This window comes from Canis aureus, chromosome X (assembly GCF_053574225.1).
Source record: "Canis aureus isolate CA01 chromosome X, VMU_Caureus_v.1.0, whole genome shotgun sequence".
NCBI classification, from domain to species: domain Eukaryota; kingdom Metazoa; phylum Chordata; class Mammalia; order Carnivora; family Canidae; genus Canis; species Canis aureus.
Genome location: NC_135649.1, coordinates 80211357 through 80229810, shown reverse-complemented (window position 1 = coordinate 80229810; position 18454 = coordinate 80211357). Strand labels below are relative to the sequence as shown.

At 39.1% G+C, this 18454-nt stretch overlaps 2 long non-coding RNA genes across 7 annotated transcripts in view; one reads left to right on the top strand and one right to left on the bottom strand.

Annotated features, from left to right (window-relative positions):
• Positions 1-18454, bottom strand: part of LOC144307885 (uncharacterized) — a 70701-nt gene that overhangs the window by 20894 nt on the left and 31353 nt on the right. Inside the window, exon 4 of one of the 6 annotated variants that reach the window (XR_013374561.1) lies at positions 11554-12337. The exons of 4 other annotated variants lie outside the window; for them this stretch is intronic. This is a non-coding gene — a long non-coding RNA (uncharacterized LOC144307885). Of the gene's footprint in view, positions 1-11553; positions 12338-18454 lie in introns of those variants that run through there. One more of the 6 variants, XR_013374560.1, reaches the window with a different exon arrangement.
• LOC144307886 (uncharacterized) overlaps positions 1-18454 on the top strand; it is a 44548-nt gene that overhangs the window by 21653 nt on the left and 4441 nt on the right. The window contains exon 2 of the long non-coding RNA XR_013374564.1: positions 12047-12112. This is a non-coding gene — a long non-coding RNA (uncharacterized LOC144307886). The remainder of the gene's footprint in view (positions 1-12046; positions 12113-18454) is intronic.

The window sequence follows — 18454 nt, the reverse complement described above, 5'->3', positions numbered from 1 at the left end:
ACCTATTTCTTAATTTTCTCAAAACACAAACACACATGTGTTTGTGTGTGTGTGTGTCTGTGTGTGTAGAGAAAGAGATTTTAAAAGTTAAATAATACTAGCATTGAATAAAACTAAGAATCATTTGATTCTAAATCCACCCCCTCCGCACCCCCCACACACACTGTGCCCCATCACTCTTCCTACCATAAACACCACACTCTTCCTACTGGCTCCCTCAGACAAATACTTTCAACTTGCATCTGCTTCTCTTGGGACTTACCATGATATTTGCAAATCACAGGCTTATAATGATGGTGCTAGGTTTCAAAAATGGTCACAAGTGAGACTTCTGGTTTCAGCTCCAATATATAAAACAGGGTAGAAATCACCAATCCCTCCTTAAAAAAGAGAACACTGCAAAAAAGTGCATCAACCTTCTTTTTTTTTTTTAAACTTATCAGAGAACTATGGTGGCAGGGCAAAACACCACATAAGATCTCGAGAGAGAGTTGAATTCAGACTGTTCAAACTGAGATCTGCTTTCCTGGATCAGATTCCTCTGCAGTCATAAACTGCTAAGAGTACTTAAATGGTACATAAGTTGAATTGCTCGAAGCTGAGTGTGGACTAACAGGAGAGCGAGAATCTGCTTCCCCTACTACATCTCCACCCTGTGCCCACCCCACCCCCATTCACCCACTGAAGTCTTAGGCAGAAGCTACATGTTTATGGTCTTTCACTCCAGGAAATGGATTTTCAGGGTGAAGTTCTGAGAAAAGATGCCCTAGTTTTTCTGACTGGGAGAGAGGAGGAATAATCATTGTCAAAATACCCCCAGAGCCTTCTCCATGACAGAGGCCTACTCTCCAGGGGAAACACTTTGCTAGAGCTTTACCCTAGGTGGAAGAAGGGTATTCCTCCCACACAGCACCCCCCCACACACACACACACTTCCTGTCTCACCTAAGGGAAACAGAGTAGGCAACAGGGGTGAAGCCTTCCAGGAACTAATCTGAGAATACTGCAGCCAGGGGAAGGACAGAAGGCATGGGAGAAGGTGACGCCACTGAAGATATACCTGTGAAGGTTGCAGCCCAGAGACACGGCCCCCACTAAAAGATAAGAGATTTAATCATGAAACTATAGAATTCCCTCCCTCCCCCCCCCACCACCTTACCACTACCATCCATGGGGTTCCAGAGAAATAACTGTGGATTATATCTGAAAGCACTGCACAACCACAGATTTTGATAGTTAATCATAGTTACCCACCAAATTAATCATAGTTATTTTATTTTTTAAAAAGATTTTATTTATTTATTAATGAGAGATACAGAGAGAGAGAGAGGCAGAAACATAGGCAGAGGGAGAAGCAGGCTCCTCAAGGGGATCCCGATGTGGGACTCGATCCCGGGGCCACGGGACCATGCCCTGAGCCAAAGAGAAACATTCAACCGCTGTGCCACCCAGGTGCCCCTATGATTAATTTGTTAAGGGCTCTAATGGAAAAATCGGCAACATGCAAAAGCTGATGGGTAACATATGCAGAGATGGCAATTCTGAGCAAAAATTAAAAGGAAATACTAGAAAACTAAAACACGACAACAGGAATGAGGATTTGTCAGTAGACTCAGCACAATGAAGGAAAGAACTGAGGAGCCTGAAGATCAGAAAGTTTTATTGACCTATGACCTAATGGAAATGCTAAGAAGTAAAAAGAGAAACTGAAAAAAAAAAGCCATAACTGAACATCCTGCCGTGTGAAATTGGAAAAAGTTTCACATATTAATCCAAATTCCATAAAAGGAAAGAAGCAGAGATAACAGAGAAGAAGGAAAGTTGGAAGCACTAAGGGCCAAGAGCTGCCAAAATAAATGACAGACACCAAAGCACAGACTTGGGAATCTTAGTGAATACCAAGCAGCATATATACACACACACCCTTAGACTTTTTATATTCAAACCGTATTAAAAAACTAAAAGAGAAAATGTTGAAAGAACAAACTAGAAGAGAAAAACATCTTACCCGTAGAAAAACATGAATAAGAATTACAGCTGACTTCTCGTCACAACCCTGCATGCAGAGGGGTAGAGTGAAATGAAATATTTAAGGTGTTGATTGAAAAGGAAAAACCACCTACCTAGAAATCTATTTCCAGTAAAACAGGAACACAAGAAGGTAAAGACTCTCAGACAAACAAAAGTTGAGCAAATTCATCTGCAGGAAACCTGCCTCACAAGAAACGTTAAGAGATGTTCTTCAGGCAGAAGGAAAATAATATGGGTCAGAAACATGGGTCTAGGGATCCCTGGGTGGCGCAGCGGTTTGGCGCCTGCCTTTGGCCCAGGGCGCGATCCTGGAGACCCGGGATCGAATCCCACGTCGGGCTCCCGGTGCATGGAGCCTGCTTCTCCCTCTGCCTGTGTCTCTGCCTCTCTCTCTCTCCTCTGTGACTATCATGAATAAATAAATAAAAATCAAAAAAAAAAAAAAAAGAAACATGGGTCTACCTAAAGAAAGGAAGAGACTCGTGAAGTAAAATGGAGGTGAATTAACATCTTTTATGGTTCTCATTCTTGTGTCATCTAAAAGAGGACTGTTCTCTAAAACAGGATAGCACAATGTATCGAATGATCATAGCACACGGATAGGTGAAAGACAGAAGTATCCCAAGCAATGGGAGGGAGGAATTAGGAATACTCTGTGATAAGGTACCTGCACTACACATGAAGCCATATACTATTATCTGAAGGTGGACTTGGCTTAGTAAAAGTGTATATTCTAAACTCTAGGGCAACCGCTGAAAATAGTTTGAGAAGCAGTATAAGCAATACGGTAAAAGAGGGGAAAACAGGCGCAAATATCAATCCGATTATACCAATCATCACTCTAAGTGAGAATGGCTTAAGGACACCCACTAAAGACAGAGATTTTCTGAGTGGACAAAAGAAAGACCCAAGTATAAGCTGCCTGCAAGAACCTCACACTCAACATCAAGACTCAGGTAGCTTAAGAAGTAAAGGAATAGGAAAAGGTTTACCATGCTAACACTAAGCCAAAGCAAGACGCAGGAGCTACATTAATTTCAGATAAAGCCGACATTGGAACAATGAAAACTGCCAGGGATAGGAATAAGGAGGGGCATCACATAATGATTAAGGAGTCAATTCTCCAAGAGGACATAACAATCCTAACTGTGTAAGCCCCTAATCACAGTGTTAAACAGCATCAAAATGTTTGAGGCAAAACCTGGTAAAAGTTCAAAAAGAAATGCATAAATCCCTGACTGCAGTGAGAGATTTCAACACCCCTCTGCCACTAATTGGTAAACCAAGCAGGCAGACAAGCAGATACCAAAAAGATACCGACAACCTGAACAGCATTATCCATCAACTCGATCTACTTGACTTGTATAGAACACTCCACTCAACAAGAGTGGAATCCGTAGCCTCTCAAGCTCACGGGGAACATTCACAAAGATAGATCATATGTGGGGACAGAAAGCACAACTTTACAAATATAAAGGAGTAGGAGTCCTACAAAGTAGGTTCTCACACCGCAATGGAATTAAGCTAGAAATCAACAACAGAGAAGTAGATGGATAAGCTGCCTAGGTTTGGAGATGAAACAAAACATTTCTAATCGGCACATGGATGAAAGAAGGAAGCTCCAGAGAAACCGAAAGACGTTTTGAACTAAATTAAAATGAAAATTCAAAAGTATTGTGATACAGCAATAGCATTGCCTCAGAGGGAAATGAAATTTAGAGCATACATTCAGGTACTGGAGAGGAAGAACTCTTTTATGTTCTAAACTCTTTTATGATTTTATGATCTAAAATCATAAACCTCACGAAAGTAGGAAAAGAGACCAGTTTAAGCCCAAAGTAAACAGAAAGAAATATATCATAAAAATCAGAGCAGAAGACAATGAAATCAAAAGCAGGAAAACCATAGCAAAAATTCAATGACAGGGATCCCTGGGTGGCGCAGCGGTTTGGCGCCTGCCTTTGACCCAGGGCGCGATCCTGGAGACCCGGGATCGAATCCCACATCAGGCTCCCAGTGCATGGAGCCTGCTTCTCCCTCTGCCTGTGTCTCTGCCTCTCTCTCTCTCTCTCTCTCTCTCTCTCTCTGTGACTATCATAAATAAATAAAAATTTAAAAAAAAAAATTCAATGACACCAAAAGCCGGGTTCTTAGCAAAGGCCAATAAGAGAGGCAAACCTCTTTCTGGCCAAGAAGAAAAAAAGGGGAGAAGACACAACTTACCAATATCTGAGTGGAAAGAATGGACATCACTACTGATCTCATAGGCACTAAAATGATAATAAAAAGGAATGCCACTGGCAATCCTATGCCTGCAAATTTGAACCAGTAGAGGGAATGGCCAGATTCCTTGGAAGACACTATCAAATCTCACACGGAAAAATAGATAACCCGAACAGTTACGTATTTATGCCCAGGGCCCAGACTTTTTCCTTGGTGAATTCCAAACAAACACTTAAAGAAAAAAAAATGATTCCAATTTTCCACCATCTCTTCCAGAATGTAGAGGCAGAAGAACATTTCCTAACTCGTTCTCTGAGGTCTGCATTTCCCCTAATAGCAAGACAGACAAAGATGATGCAGACCATGATCTCTCATGAACATTGTCATAAAATCCCTCAACAACACATCAGCAAATCGAATCCAACAATGCATGCAAAGAACTGTACACCACAAACAAATGACATATCTTTCAGGCACACAAAACCAGTTCAACATTTGAAAATCAACAAATGTAGTTCACCACATCAACAGGCTAAAGAACAGAAATCATATGATCATATCAATCGATGCAGAGAGCATTTGATAATTCAACAGACTTCATGTGAAAAGCTCTCGGTAAACTAGGAATGGAGGGGAACATCCCTAACCTGATGAAAAAGATCTGGGAAAACCCTACAGGCAACATCAGGCTTAAGGATGACAGTCAGACACTTCCCCTCGAGATAAGTCTGCTGTCATCACTCCTATTCAATATGTATTAGAATCCCAGCTTGTTACATAAGAACGGAAAGAGGAATTAAAAGGTGTACAGATTGGAAATGCTGAAATACCACAATTTTTATTTGCAGCGGACACAATTATTTACATAAAAAATACCAAGGAATCTACAAAAAAACCGTTGCATTAATAAGGGAGTTTAGTACGGCCCCCACGATATAAGGTACAATATACACATGGCAATTCCTTACCTACATATGAACACTGAACAATCAGAATTTGATAGTTTTTTAAATTACTTAAAAAAATAACTCATCAGGTCTTTAACATATCCATTTCTGAGTCTTTTCTCACTTATAGTTACTAGGTGTTGCGTTTTTTGTTTTTTGTTTTTTGTTTTTGTTTTTGTTTTTTAGTTCCAGTGTAGTTAACATACAGGGATATATTAGTTTCAGGTGTACAAGAGAGTGATGCAACAATTCCATGTATTACTCAGTGCTCATCAAAATAAGTGTACTCTTTAATTCCCTTCACCTATTACACCCGACCTCCACTTGTTAATAGTCTGTTTCTCGGTTTGTCTCTCTTTTTTTCCTTTGTTCATTTGTTTTGTTTCTTAGATTCCACATATGAGTGAAATCTATGATATTTGTCTCTCTCTGACTGGCTTATTTCGCTTAGCATAATACTCTTTACATCCATCCATGTTGTTGCAAATGGCAAGATTTCATTCTTTTTTATGGCTGAATAATATTCCAGTGTGTGTGTGTGTGTGTACATGGATTCTTCTTCTGGGGTTCTGTATAAAACACACACACACACACACACATACATAGTGTATGTGTGTATACATACATATCTTCTTTATCCATTCATCTATCAATGAACATTTGGGCTCCTTCCGTAATTTGGTTATGGCAAATAATGCTGCAATAAACACAGGGGCACATACATCCCTTTGACCTAGTGTTGTCATATTCTTTGGGTAAATACCCAGTAGTGCAATTACTAGATCATATGGTAGGTTCTATTTTTAATTTTTTGAGGCCCCCTCCATACTGCCCTTCCACAGCGGCTACACCAGTTTGCATTCCCACCAACAGTGCTAGAGGATTCCTTTTTCTCTACATCCTCGCAAACACTTGTTGTTTCTTATGTTTTGGATTTTAGCCATTTGGACATGTGTGAGGTGATAGCTCATTCTGGTTTTGATTTGCATTTTCCTGATGATGAGTGATGTTGTGCATCTTTTCATGTGTCAGTTGGTCATCCGTATGTCTTCTATGAAGAAATGTCTGTTCATGTCTTCTGCCCATTTTTTAATTGGATAAAGGGTTAGTATCCAAATAACACCCCCTGCCCCCAAATAACCGTTTACAATAGCAACCCTACATATGAAGTACTTAGGTATAAATATAACAAATATACGCAGGATCTGTTTGTGGAGAACCACAAACAATGATGTAGAAATCAAAGAAAATCTAACTAAAAGGAGAGATATTTCATACACATGGACTGGAAAACCCATACTTGTTAAAATTTCAATTCTTCCCAGACTTACCTATAGAAACAACAGAATCCCCATCAAAATTGCAGCAAGCTCTCTGAAGATATTGACATCCCAATCTAAAACTTGTATAGAAAACCAGAGGCTCTAGAATAGATAACACAGGGCAGCCCTGGTGGCTCAGTGGTTTAGCGCCGCCTTCAGCCTGGGGTGTGATCCTGGAGACCCGGGATCGAGTCCCACCGTCAAGCTCCCTGCATGGAGCCTGCTTCTCCCTCTGCCTGTGTCTCTGCCTCTCTCTCTGTCTCTCTGTCTCTCATGAATAAATAAATAAAATCTTTAAAAAATAGAATAGATAACACTTCTTTCTGGAAAAGAAGAATAAAGGTCCAGGACTCATATTATCTGATTTCAAGGCTTACTATAAAGCTGTAGTAATCAAGACAGTGTGGTATCACCAAAGAATTGACACAGAGTTTAATGCATCACAGCAGCAAACCTGTAACAGACTTGCACAAATATGACTTAGTTGAACTTGACAAAGGTACAGGCACAATTTGATGGAGAAGGAATAGTCTTTTCAATAAATGGTGCTGGAACAATTTGGAGTCCAAGGCCATAAAAGTTTAACCTAGCCCCAGATCTGACACTTTTACACAAATTAACTCAAAAAGGAACAAGAGCTTATATTTAAAATTCAACTATAAAGTATCTTCCTTCCTTCTGAAGGAAACATAGGAGAAAATCAACATGACTTTGTGTTTGCTGCTGAGCTTTTACACAGAACACCGTAAGTAGAGCCCATGAAATAGAAGAAAAAAGAAAGAAAAGAAAAAAAGAAGAAAGAAAGAAAGAAAGAAAGAAAGAAAGAAAGAAAGAAAGAAAAAGCAAGCTGAGTTGGACTTTATTAAAAATAAAAAACAAAAAAAATTGATCTCCAACAAAAAAAAATTTTAAAAATAAAATGTAAAGGATGACTCTGGGTGGAACCACAGAGTGCCATAAAAGCCAAAAAAAATTAAAATTAAAATTACAAAAAATAAGAAACCTTGCACTCTGCAAAAGAGGCTGTTAAGAAATGAAAGGCAATCCAGAGACTGGAAGAAAAATATTTGCAAAACTCATGCCTGAGGGATGCCTGGGAGGCTCAGCCATTGGGTGCCTGCCTTCAGCTCAGCTCGTGATCCCGGGACCCAGGATCGGGTCCCACATCGGGCTCCCTGAAAGAAGCCTGCTTCTCCCTCTGCCTACGTCTCTGCTTCTCTCTCTCAGTCTGTTTCTCTCATGAATAAATAAATAAATCTTTAAAAAACAAAACAAGGGCAGCCCGGGTGGCTCAGCGGTTTGCCTTCAACCCAGGGCATGATCCTTGAGACCCAGGATTGAGTCCCACGTCAGGCTCCCTGCATGGAGCCTGCTTCTCCTTCTGCCTGTGTCTCTGCCTGCCTCTCTCTCTCTCTCTCTCTCTCTCTCTCTCTCTGTCTCTCATGACTAAATAAATAAAATCTTTAAAATAAAAATAAAACAAAACAACCCATGTCTTGTTAAAGGACTTGCGTCCAAATATACAAAGGACTGATATAACGCAAAGACTAATTAAACAAATAACTCAATTACAAATGGACAAAAGATTGGAACATACACCTCACCAATTAAAATATACAAATGGCAAGTGAGCATATGAAAAGATGATCAAGATCATTTGGCACTTGGGAAATGCAAATAAAGTAGTGATGAGATAATGCTATGCATTATTCAGATGGCTAATATCCAGAAAACTGACAAAACCAACTGCTGGTGAGCATGTAGAGCAACATTCATTTGACTGTACAGCAGTCATTCATTTAAGGTTGGAAGCTCTGAATCATACAGCAACTTTAGAAGACAGTTTGATAGGGTCTTACCAAGTCAAGACTCTGGTCTTACCAGAGTCTTACAGTAATAGGAGCCAATAATCGTGCTATTAAGTATTTGCCCGTTTGATTTAAAAACTTATCTCCTGTCAAATAAAAAGCAACCTCCAGAACTAATGCAGAGGTAGTAAGGAGAAACTGTTCAAAGGATTATTGTAAGGAAAAGGGGTGGGGAGAGGTACTATTATAAACAGAGAGAATACTCTGACCATAAGATCAGCAAGCATCTCAAGAGTTAGGCCAAAAGGCTCTTTATTTTCTAGAGAGGACACAGGGAACCCAGGGTGGAGGAATGGAATGAAAGGGTGGTGTGAAAAGACTGGGAATCAAGGAATGCTTCACCCTGAAGCCAGCCTACTCCCAGAAGGGGCTGTGTGCTGGCTCTGGCTGCCAGTGGGTCAAAGTTCAGAAACCCAGGGAAAGGACAGAACTTTAAGCAGAGTCTGATTAACAAGTATTTTGCTCCAGTTTTTCAGTAAACACAAGTAGTTTGGCTAATCATTTACGAGTTGAAGAATGGGAATTTGGTGGGACCGTGTCTGGTTTTGCCACAGCAAACAAGGGGGCACCTGTGGATTCTCCTCTGAGTCATATGGGGAAGGAAGACTCCTTGCAGGAAGCAGTTTCCTGGAACACAAACTGGGGAGAGTTCTTCACCTTCTTTGTTTTCCAGGATCACAGGGCATCAGCAAAGTCCAACATCATCAGTTCGCACAAAATCCTACACGCCAATGTCTATGGCGCGTTTATTCATAATTGCAAAACAGGAAGCACCCAAGATGTGCATCAATAGGTGAATGAATAAATGATCTTGGTGCCTCCATACGATGGAATACTATTTGGCAAAAGAAAGGAATGATCTTTCAGGCCATGGAGAGATATGGATGAATCCTAAATTCCTATTGCTAAGTTTAAGAAGCCAGTCTCAAATGGCTACATATATGTATGTGTGTATATTTTTTCCTCTCTGTGATCCAATTACAAGAAATTGTGGAAAAGGCAAAACCAGAGATAGTGAAGTGGTCTGTGCTTGGCAGGAGTTGTGGGAGGGGAACTTGTATAGATAAAGGGGCTTTGAACCTCGTATAGATGTGTGCTATGCACTGAATATTTGTACCCCCAGCCCTCAGAATTCATATGTGAATTCTAAGCCCCAACGTGATAATATTTGGAGGTGGCCATTAACTAGGTTTGGATGAGAGTATGGCCCTCATGATGGGAGTAATAGTATCTGTAAGAAAAGGAAATGCCCAAAGCGCACTCTCATTCTGTCAAGTGAGGGAGGACATAACGAGAAGGAGGCCATCTTCAAGCCAGAAAGAGTATACTCATGGAGAACACTCTGGTGTTCTGGTATCCTGATCTTTGCCTTCTCAGTCTCCAGAACTGTGAGAAATAAATATCTGTTGTTTGAGCCACTGAGTGTATGGTCTTTTGTTATAGTAACCTGAGCAGACTAAGACTGTGTGATGTTTGATTGGTGCTCACATGACACTATGTAGTTGTCGCAATCTATAGAGGCTTACAGCACACAGAATGAAATTTAATGTATCCAAAATTTTAGAACATCATTAAGGAATTCAGGAATATCAGGATGGAACGCAGAGTGTGACAGAAACTTCTAACCATATTTTGAATGCATGAAAAAAAAAACTCACTGAAGGTTGTAAGGGAAACAGTGTTAACCTAAGCAACTTTGGAAATGAAAGAACGTGTTAAAATGACGAAATGACAAACTACATCCTTAGAGAGAATATTTTCAAACCACACATCTTGAAAAGGATTAGTACCAGAATATATAAAACCTCTAAACTCGACAACAATAGCATTGAAAGAATAAAATACTTATGAACAAACTTAACCAATGAGGTGGAAGTTTTATATGCTGAAAACTATAAAAAAATTGCTGAAAGAAAAAGTTAAAGGACACAAATTAATGGAAAGACATACCATGTTCATTTATTGGAAGATTTAACATTATTAAGATGTCAATAGTACTCAAAGCATTCTATAGATTTAATGTAATACCTGTCAGAATACCAATGACATGTTTTGCAGATATAGAAAAATCCATCTTATAATTCATATAGACTCTCAAAGGGACCCCAAACAGTTTGGAAAAGAATGAACAAAGGTGGAGGATTCACACTTCCTAATTTCAAAACTTACTACAAAGGTACAGTAATAAAAAAAAAACAGTGTGGTTCTGGCATAAAGACAGACATATATACCAGTGGAATAGAAGAGTCAGAAATAAACCTTTGTGTATGTGGTCAGTTGATTTTTAACAAAGGTGCCAAGGTCATTCAATGGAAAAAGGACAATCTCCTCGACAAATGGTGTTGGAGAAACTGGAAGTCCACATGCAAAGGAATAAAGGCAGGCCATGAAGGTAGGCCATGTGGTGTATACGTGCAGTGTAATACTTTTCAGCCTTAAAAAAGAAGCAACTTCTGCAATGTGTGACAGTATGCATGAACCTTGAGGATATTTATGCAAAGTGAAATAAGCCAGGCCAAAAAAGTACAAGTACTGCATGATTCCACTTACAGGAGTTATCTACGATAGTTAAATTCATAAAATCAAACTGGAATGGTAGTTAACAGGGACTCAGGGGGAGGAGAAAATAGGCAGTTATTAATTATTAGGCAGTTATTAATCCACAAGCATAAATTAAGTAAAATGAATAAACTGTAGAGATCTTCCATACAACACTGCACCTAATGTCAACAATAACATGCAGTTAAAATCTGTTAAGAGGCCAGATTGCACGTTAAGTGTTCTTATCACAATAGAAGTCTGTCTAAAACTTGCACTTCCTTAAACAGTCTTACTTGTGTTGGCAATAAATGCTGAATAAGCATTTATTCAGCACTATTCAGCACTACTGTGTGGTAGGCACTATGGATCTCAAAATCCAGTCCCCTCAAGGACCTCAGAGAGATGGAAGAGATAGTTGAGGGAGAGTATTCCAACAGAACACTGAGAGCATTAGGATAGCAATAAAACACTTTGAGCACTAGGAAAGCACAGAGATGGAGCATTTAACCCAGCCAGGCCATCAGGAGGCTACAGAAATCTTCTTGAGTAGATGGCATCTGAACTGTATGGAATGATAAACAGAAATTAGTACAGTGAATATCATTTCAGGTATAGGAAAGAACATTTTTTTTTTTTTTGGAAAGAACATTTTTTAAGTGCCCAGAAAGGAGGGTGGGCATGGTGCTTTCAGACAACTGGGATATTCCATATGATTCATGGCTCATAGGGTGTCAAGTTTGGAAAGAGTAGGGGTTGAAAACAGATAAGGCTGAAATCGTAGGAAGGGAGTATGTCCTAAAGGACTTCATATTCATGCTAAGAAGTTTGGGCCATCCTGACACCAACGGGAGTCACAGACTATTATGGAGCAAAGGAGTGCTTTTGTCCAGGTCTGTGGTGATAAAAAAAAAAAAATCTCACAATCATTTCTTCCATTTCTAGATGTTCCCATAATGTGAATTTTGTGGTTGTGGAATGAGAGATTTGGGGATATCATACTTTGTTCTACTTACACATCTACTAGGTTGCCAGGCATTATGCCACAAATTTTTCATATACAGGATCTTATCTAATCTTCCCACTGTTGACAAGGTGTTGTTATTCCTGTTTACAGATCAGGAAACTGACGTTCAGAGAGGTCAGCAGATGTATCCACAGTTTGAGAGGTGGGAAGTAAAAGGTACGTGATGGAGGCCATCATTCCAGGTGATGTGCTCAGCCTTTCCTTAGACCTCTGCCTCTGCTATCTTCTAATTCATCACAACTCTTGTGTTCACCAGAGAGGCAACTTGGTGGGAAGCCATGGGTAATGAGGTTGAGGGATACTTTGGTATAAGGTAATAGCACTGGCGCCAATTTAGAAAACAGTGGCTAAAATTCCTGGGCTGCAGGGGTGGTTCAATATCTGCAAATCAATCAATGTGAGACACCACATTAATAAAATAAAGGATAAGAACCATACAATCCTCTCAATAGATGCAGAAAAAAAGCATTGGACAAAGTACAGCATCCCTTCTTGATAAAAACCCTCAACAAAGTAGGGATAAAAAGAACATACCTCAACATCGTAAAGGCCATATGTGAAAAAGACCCAGAGCTAATATCATCCTCAATAGGGAAAAACTGAGAGCTTTCCCCCTAAGGTCAAGAACACAACCGGGATGCCCAGTCTCTCCACTGTTGTTCAACATAGTACTGGAAGTCCTAGCCTCAGCAATCAGACAACAAAAAGAAATGAAAGGCATCCAAAAGTCAAATTTTCACTCTTCGCAGATGACATTGATACTCTGAAGTAGAAAACCCAAATGACTCCACCAACAAATTGCTAGAACTGATACAGGAATTATGCAAAGTCTCAGGATATAAAATCACCACACAGAAGTCAGTTGCATTTCTATACTCCAATAATGAAGCAGCAGAAAGAGAAATCAAGGAATCGATCCCATTTACAATTGCACCAAAAACCATAGGATACCTAGGAATAAATCTAAACAAAGAAGTAAATGATCTATATTCTGAAAACTATAGAACACTTATGAAAGAAATTGAAAAAGATTCCAAAAAAATGGAAAAACAACCCATGTTCATGGACTGTAACAGATATTGTTAAAATGTCTATGTTACCCGAGGCAATCTACACACTCGATGCAATCCCTATCAAAATACCACCATCATTTTTCATAGAGACAGAACAAACAATTCTAAAACCTATATGGAACAAAAAGACCCTGAAGAGCCGAAGGAATGATGAAAAAGAAAACCAAGGCCAGAGGCATCACAACTCCAAAATTACAAGCTGTATAATAAAGCTGTAATCATCAAAACATTACGGTACTGGAGCAAAAACAAACTGACCCATGAATGGAACAGAACAGAGAACCCAGAAATGGACCCACAAATATATGGTCAGCTAATCTTCCACAAAGCAGGAAAGAATATCCAAGGGAATAAAAGACAGCCTCTTCACCAAATGGTGTTGGGAAAACGGGACAGCGACATGCACAAGAATGAAACTGGACCACTTTTCCTATACCATACAAAAAAAAAAAAAGAAGTCAAAATGGATTAAAGACTTAAATATCAGACAGGAAACCATCAAAATCCTAGAGGAGAAAACAGGCAGCAACCTCCTCAACCTCGGCCGCAGCAACTTCTTACTAGATACGTCACCCGAGGCAAGGGCAGCAAAAGCAAAAATGAACTATTGGGACCTCATCAGGATCAAAAGCTTCTGCACAGTGAAGGAAACAATCAACAAAACTAAAAGGCAACCTATGGGATGGAAGAAGATATTTGCAGATGACATATCGAAGAAAGGGCTAGTAGTATCCAGAACCTATAAAGAATTTATCAACCTCAACACCCCAAAAATAAGTAATCCCGTTAAGAAACGGGCAGAAGACATTTCTCCAAAGAAGACATATAAATGGCTAGCAGACACGTGAAGAAATGTTCAACATCACTGATCATCAGGGAAATACAAATCAAAACCACAATGAGATACTACCTCACACCTGTCAGGATGCCAAACGCTAACGACTCAGGAAACAACAGATGTTGGCGAGGATGCGGAGAAAGGGGGAACCCTCCAGCGCTGTTGGTGGGAATGCAAACTGCTACAGCCACTCTGGAAAACAGTATGGAGGTTTCTCAAAAAAGCTAAAATAGAACTACCATACAACCCAGCAATTGCACTACTAGGTATTTCTCTGAGGGATACAAGAGTGCTGATTCAAATGGGTCCATGCACCCCAACGTTTGTAGCAGCATTATCAACAATTGCCAAATTATGGAAAGAGTCCGAATGCCCATCAACTGAGGAATGGATAAAAGAGTAGTGTGTATATGTGTATGTGTGTGTGTGTGTGTGTGTGTGTGCACAATGGAATATTACTCAGCCATCAAAAATTAAAATCTTGCCATTTGCAGCAACATGGATGGAACTAGAGTGTTTTATGCTAAGCAAAATAAGGCAGTCACAGAAAGACAAATATCCTATTATTTGACTCATGTGTGGAATTTAAGAAACAAAACAGATGAACATAGGGGAAGGTAAGGAAAAGTAAAATAAGATAAAAACAGAGAGGGAGGCAACCTAAAACAAATGCATAAATTCCTAGGAACATAGCTTCCAAAACTGAATGAAGAAGAAATAGAAAATCTGAACAGATCAATTACTAGGAAAGAACTTTAATTGGTAATCAAAAACCTCTCAAAAAAAAAAAAAAGACTCTCAACAACCAAAAGTTGAGGACTAGATGGATTCACAAGTGAACTGTGCCAAATAGATATATTATTACAAAGAGTTGATACCTATTTTTCTCATAATATTCCAAAATTAGAAGAGGAAGGATAGCTTTCAAATACATTGTATCGGGCCAGCACCACCCTCATACTGAACTGGACAAAGGCACTACAAAAAAAGAAATCTAGGGCAGCCCCGGTGGCACAGCGGTTTAGTGCCGCCTGAAGCCCGGGGTGTGACCCTGGAGACCCGGGATCGAGTCCCACGTCAGGCTCCCTGGATGGAGCCTGCTTCTCCCTCTGCCTGTGTCTCTGCCTCTCTCTCTCTCTCTCTCTCTCTGTCTGTCTGTCTCTCATGAATAAATAAATCTATAGGCCAATATCCTTGATGAACATAGATGCAAATTCCTCAACAAAATATTAACAAACGGCTCTCAACAATACATTAAAAGGATAATTCACCATAATCATGTGGGATTTATTCCAGGGATACAAGGGTGGCTCAATATTCATAAATCAATCAATATGATACACCACATTAATAAAATGAAGGCTAAAAATCATATGATCATCTCAATAGACGTAGGAAAAGCATTTGGCAAAACTCAAAATCTGCTCATGATAAAACCCTCGACAAAGTAGGTTTAGAGGGAACACACCTCAAAGTAATAAAGGCTGTCTGTGACAAACCCACAGCTAACATCATACTCAACAGTGAAAAAAATGAGAGCTTTTCCTCTAAGATCAGGAACAAGACAAAATCGTCCACTCACACCACTTTTATTCAACATGATACTGGAAGTCCTGGCCACAGCAATCAGATAGAAAAAGAAATAAAAGGCATCCATATTGGTAATGAAGAAGAAAATGGACACTATTTGAAGATGACACGATGCTAAGCAAACTCTAAAGACTTAACCAAAAAACTGTTAGAAGTAAACAGATGAATTCAGTAAAGTCACAGGACACAAAATTAACATACTGAAATCTGTTCCATTTCTATACACTAAAAAGGAAGTAGCAGGAAGAGAAATTAAGCAAACAATCCCATTTACAATTGAGCCAAAAATAAAATACCTAGGAATAAACTCAGCCAAAGATGTGAAAGATCTGTACCCTGAAATCTATAAAACACTGATGAAAGAAATTGAAGACAACACAAACAATTGGAAACGTATACCATGCTCATGGATTGAAAGAATGAATAATGTTAAAATGTCCCTACTACCCAGGCGATCTACAGATTCAGTGCAATCCCCACCAGAACACCAACAGCATTTTTCACAGAACTATATAAATAATCCTAAGACTTGTACAGAACCACAAAAGACCCCAAGCAGCCAAAGCCATCTTGAAAAAGAAGAACAAAGCTGGAGGCATCACAATCGCAGATTTCAAGATATGCTACAAAGCTGTAGTAATCAAAACAGCATGGTACTGGCACAAAAAGAGACACATAGATTCAGAGAGCCCAGAAATAAACTCACCCATATATGGTCAATTAATCTATGACAAGGGAGGCAAGGATATATGATGGGGGAAAGACAGTTTCTTTAATAAATGGTGTTGGGAAAACAAGACAGCTACATGCAGAAGAATGAAACTGGATCACTTTCTTACACCATCCACAAAATTAAAGTCAAAATGGACAAAAGACCTAAATGTGAGACCTGAAACCATAAAACTCCTAGAAGAAAAGATAGGCAGTAATTTCTTTGACATCAGCCTTGGCAACATTTTTCTAAATATGACCCCTCAGGCAGGGTAAACTAAAGCAAAAATAAACTATTGTCACCCTATTGAAATCAGAAGCTTTTGCACAACAAGGAAAACAATCTATAAAAGGAAAAGGCAAACTACTGAATGGGAGAAGATATTTGCAATTGATATATGCAATAAGGGGCTAACATCCAAATATATATGAAGGATTTCTACAACTCAACACCAAAGAAACAAATGATCCAATGAAAAAATGGGCAGAGGACCCGAATAAACATTTTTCCAAAGACAACATGGGAATAAGAGGCACAGCATAAGAAACGTAGTCAGTGATATTGTAATACCCCTGTAAGGTAACAGATGGTAGGTATGCTTGTTGTGAGCACAGCAAAATGTATAAACTTGTTGAATCACTACGTTGTACACTTGAAACTAATGTAACATTGTTTGTCAACAATCCTGAAAGGAAAGAAGGAAGGAAAGTAGGACAGAAGGACAGAAGCAAGGACGCAAAGAAGGACGGAAGGAAGGAATGAAGGAAGGCCATATGATCCAATAATTCTACTACCAGGCATTTCCCCTACGAAAATGAAAATACTGAATTGAAAAGATAAAAGCACCTCTATATTTACTGCAGCATTATTTGTATTAACTAAGACATGAAAGCAACCTAAGTGTCCATGGATTGATAAATGGATAAAGAAGATGTGGTGTAGATAGAAAGATAGATAGATATAAATGCACACAGGATGGAATATTACTCAGCCATAAAAAGAATCAGATCTTGCCATTTGTGACAACATGGATGGACCTAGAGGGTATTAAGCTAAGTGAAATCAGTCAGACAGAGAAAGACAAATATCATATTATTTCACTTTATGTGGAATCTAACAAACAAAACAAATAAGCAGAAACATAGCCATAAATACAGAGAAACAACTGATGGTTTCTGTGCAGTGAAGGGGGAGGATGCACAAAATGGGTACAGGGGAGCAGAAGGTACAGGCATCCAGTTGTGGAGTGAATAAGTCACAGAGATGAAAGGTAGAGCATAGGGAATACAGTCAATGGTACTGTAATAGTGTTATCACTCGTGGTAAGCATAGAATAACATATAGAGTTGTCAGATCACTATATTGTACACCTGAATCTAATGTCATAGTGTGTCATGACTCTACTTCAATAAAAAGAGAAGATTTCAAAGAATTGACAAAAATAAATAAATAAATAAACAAACTCTGGGAACTACTCAGCAACTATAGCAAGGTTGTAGAGTATAAGGTTAGTACACATAAGTCAATTTATTTCTTATATACCAGCAATGAACAATTGGAATTAGAATTAAAAACACAAAGCCATTTACTTTAACAACCCCTTCCCAAAAGAAATACTTATCTAATAAATTAGGTACAGGATATATAGGGAAAACTACAGAGGTCTGACAAAGAAAAATAAATATCTAAATAAATCTTTATTGAGAGATATTATGCGTTCATGGATTGTAAGACTCAATATTGTTAACATATCAATTCTTCCCAACTTGATCTGTAGATTCAATGCAATCCCTATCAAAATCCTAGCAAATTATTTTATGGATATTGAAAAACGGATTCTAAAGTTTATAGGGAGGGCCACCTGGGTGGCTCAGTCGGGTAAGCATCTGACTCTTGATTGCAGCTCAGGTCATGATCTCAGGGTCCTGAGTCTGAGCCCCACATTGGGCTCCACACTCAGCAGGGAGTCTCCTTGAGATTCTTTCTCTCCCTCTCCCTCAGCACCACCACCCCCCCAGCTCTCTCACTCTCAAAAAAAAAAATCTTTAAAAAAATAAAGTTAATGAGGAAAGTCAAAAGATCCAAAATAGCCAACCTAGCGGTAACAAAGAACAAAGTTGAGGATTGATACTACCTGACTTCAGGATTTACTATAAAGCTACACTAATGGAGACTGTGTCAAGTATCTGTCAACAAAGGAACAAAGACAATTCAATGGAAAAAGCAGTCTTCAACAAATGGCGCTGTAGTAATCGGATGTCCACATGCCCCCCCTCCAAAAGGAT